The following is a 3,990-nucleotide window of genomic DNA, read 5'->3' as shown; positions in this document are numbered from 1 at the left end:
GAAATCCTGTCTCTACTAAAAATACAAAATTAGGGCCGGACGCGGTGGCTCACGCCTGCAATCCCAGCACTTTGGGAGGCCGAGACGGATGGATCACGAGGTCAAGAGATCGAGACCATCCTGGTCAACATGGTGAAACCCCATCTCTACTAAAAATACAAAAATTAGCTAGGCATGGTGGCACACACCTGTAGTCCCAACTACTTGGGAAGCTGAGGCAAGAGAATTGCTTGAACCCAGGAGACGGAGGTTGTGGTGAGCCGAGATCGCGCCATTGCACTCCAGCCTGGGTAACAAGAGCGAAACTCCGTCTCAAAAAAAAAAAAAATACAAAATACAAAATTACACTGAGTACAGTGGATTATGCCTGTAATCCCAGCACTTTGGGAAGCTGAGGTGGGCGGATCATGAGGTCAGGAGATAGATACCATCCTGGCCAACATGGTGAAACCCCGTCTCTACTAAAATACAAAAAAAATAATTAGCCAGGCATGGTGGCTCGTGCCCCGTAGTCCCAGCTACTTGGGAGGCTGAGACTAGGGAATCGCTTGAACCCAGGAGGCAGAGGTTGCAGTGAGCCAATATCAGGCCACTGCACTCCAGCCTGGTGGCAGAGCAAGAATCCATCTCAAGAAACAAAACAAAACGAAATTAGCGTGGTGGTGCATGCCTGTAATCCCAGCTTTGTGGGAGGCTGAGGCAGGAGAATCGCTTGAACCCGGGAGGCAGAGGTAGTGGTGAGCCGAGATCATGCCATTGCACTCCAGCCTGGGCAACAAGAACAAAACTCTGTCCCAATAAATAAATAAGTAAATAGTAAATAAATAAATAAATGCCACTGAACTATTCACTTTGAAATGATTTTCTTTCTTCCTTTCTTTCTTCCTCTTTCCTTTCTCTCTCTTTCTTTCTTTTCTTTCTTTCCTTCCTTCCTTCTTTCCTTCCTTCCCTCTTTCTTTCTCTTTCAAGACAGGGACTCATTCTGTCACTGTAGGGCAGTGGCATGATCCCAGTCCACTGCAGGCTCCACTTCCTCGGCTCAAGTGATCCTCCCACCTCAGCCTCCTGAGTAACTGAGACCACAGGTGCGGGCCACCATATCTGGCTAATTTTAATTTTTTTTATTTTTTGTAGAGACGAGATTTCATCATGTTGCCCAGGCTGGTCTCAAACTCTTGGACTCAAGTGATCTGTCCATCTTGGCCTCCCAAAGTGCTGGAATTACAGGTGTGAGCCACTGCGCCTGGTCCAATTTTTTTTTTAATGTTTTCTGGAGGCTGGATCTTCCTACGTTGCCCAGGCTGGAAATGGTTACTTTTATATATAAATTTCACCTCAATTTTAAAAAATGTTTTAGTATTTTGAGGCACTTGCAGGGAAAGCACTGACTGCTTTAAAAGATTCCCTACAACAAATCAGCCCTCTGCACGGTGTCACATCTCTTCCCAGCTTCCTGGGCTCGGTCACTGACCATATTCCAGAGAAAGAGCTGCATTGCCTTAGAAGCCCCATTCCTAGACCCCAGCTGAGGAGGAAGGGAAATGGTCAGATCTGACCAAGGCTCTTGGCAGCACTTGCCAGAAAGAGGACGGAAAAGTAGCATCAACGTCCTCTGAAGGCACCCCTAGGCCGTGCTAGATCCTGGAAATCTAGATGTGGGTCTCTGCAATTCTGGGGAAAGCCATGTGCTTTTTGTTTTTGGCTCAGTCTGTCACCCAACCTGCAGTGTAGTAGTACCATCATAGCTCACTGTAGCCTTGAACTCCCGGGCTCCAGCGGCTCTCCTACCTCAGCCTCCTGGGTACCTGGGACTAAGTACATGAGCTACCATGCCCAGCTAATTTTTATTATTTATTTATTTATTTTGAGACAGAGTCTCCCTCTGTCACCCAGGCTGGAGTGCAGTGGTGCGATCTTGGCTCACTGCAACCTCTGCCTCCCAGGTTCAAGCGATTCTCTTGCCTCAGCCTCCTGAGTAGCTGGGACTACAGGCACATGCCACCAGGCCCAGCTAATTTTTGCATTTTTAGTAGAGACAAGGTTTCACTATATTGGCCAGGATGGTCTCAATCTCTTGACCTCATGATCCATCCACCTCGGCCTCCCAAAGTGCTGGGATTACAGGTGTGAGCCACCATACCTGGCCTGTATTTATTTATTTTTTTTGAGACAGGGTCTCGCTCTGTCACCCAGGCTGGAGTAGAGTGGTGAGATCTTGGCTCACTGCAACCTCTGCCTCCCAGGTTCAAGTGATTCTCCTGCCTCAGCCTCCCAGGTAGCTGGGACTACAGGCGCTCACCACCACGCCTGGCTACTTGTTTTTATTTTTAGTAGAGATGGGGTTTCACCATGTTAGCCAGGCTGGTCTTGAACTCCTGACCTCAGATGATCCACCTGCCTGGGCCTCACAAATTGCTGGGATTACAGGTGTGAGCCACCTCTCCTGGCCAAAAAAAATTTTTTTTTGAGGTGGAATCTTACTCTGTCGCCCAGTGCAATGGCGCGATCTCGGCTCACTGCAACCTCCACCTCCCGGCTTCAAGCGATTCTCCTGCCTCAGCCTCCCGAGTAGCTGAGATTACAGGCGTGCACCACCATGTCCAGTAATTTTTGTATTTTTAGTAAAGACGAGGTTTTACCATGTTGGTCAGGCTTGTCTTCAAACTCCTGACGTTGTTGTTGTGGAAATTCAAGCTGAGAAGAACAGAGACAAAATAAAATTGCTCAGTCTGTTTTAGCTAACTGCAGGCAATGTAGGCTGGGAGGGGTGGTTTACTTGCTTCTCTGCTCTTTATGACTTTCTCATTTTTTTAAATTAATGTTTATTCTGAATTTTATTTTTCTTCCTCATCATGATCCACCCACCTCAGCCCCCCAAAGTGCTGAGATTACAGGCGTGAGCCACCCCCCCAGTCTTGCTGAGCCTTTTCTATGTACTGGGTACAGTGCTGGCTACTTGAAGTTAGGATGAGTAGAACTCCATCCTCAAGCAGCTTACTGTCTAGTGGGAGGACCAAAGTGGAAAGAATTATTAATAACAAAGATATGCACAGGCTGGCAGCATGTCCTGAAGAGGGCACCTAAAGAATGAAGTGTTGGGATGGGGGTGCTAGGGAAGGCTTCCTGGAGGAAGGACGCCAGAGTTGAATGGCCAAGGCTGCTGGTGGAAGCATGTCTAGGCAAGCCCGCCTTGGCCTGACTGGAGTAGGAGGGGATGGGTGGACACCAAATGCAGGGTTTCTAGGTTGTGAGAGATCCAATGAGGTTTCTAGCTGTGAGAGCTCCAATGAGGCCTGGTTCAGAGGCCAGGAGATGGAGCTTCCTCCTGCCCAGAAGGGCCCCATTGCAGAGTTGTGGGGTGAGGGAGTATTCAGTGCGGGGAGGGTGGTTACAAAGTCTTTCCAGCTCCAGCCAGATGGAAAGGATTCTACCGTCCTGCTCAGGACAGGAGGGACCAAGGCCTTCACTCTGGGTCCCAGGAGATGCTAACAGTTAAGAACCCACCCCCCGCCCCACCACCACCTTTTAGATCCAAAGATTCTCCTAGCAGACAGGCCTTGTCTCTATCGGGGGTTTTGGAGGGTGTCACAGGGGAAGCCACTGACCAGCCCCACCTCCCCCAGGCCTCTGCCCAGGCTCCTTGCAGAAGACTTTACCCTGGAACTCACTCCCTCCTACTTTAGGAACCCTTCCAACAATAGGACTGCCTCCTTTAAAAAAAAAAAATCACTTTTTAGAAACACAATGAGACAATAACACTAATAGATTTCTTTTGAAAATAAACAAAATTACCCAGTGCACATTAACTAGCCTTCCCATTCGAGACAAGCTGTTTTATTAACAGGAGACAGTGAATGAAAAAATGGTGCTTGCAGCACTTCTGGGCAGTCTCTGATGGTGTTCGTTGAATGAATAAATGATTCCTAATAAACTGACCTTTCCAAACCGGACCCAGATTCTTTTCTTTATGAATATCTACTTAAAAAAAAA

Source organism: Cebus imitator, unplaced genomic scaffold (assembly GCF_001604975.1).
Source record: "Cebus imitator isolate Cc_AM_T3 unplaced genomic scaffold, Cebus_imitator-1.0 Scaffold215, whole genome shotgun sequence".
NCBI lineage: Eukaryota > Metazoa > Chordata > Mammalia > Primates > Cebidae > Cebus > Cebus imitator.
Note: the sequence above shows the minus strand (reverse complement) of the source record.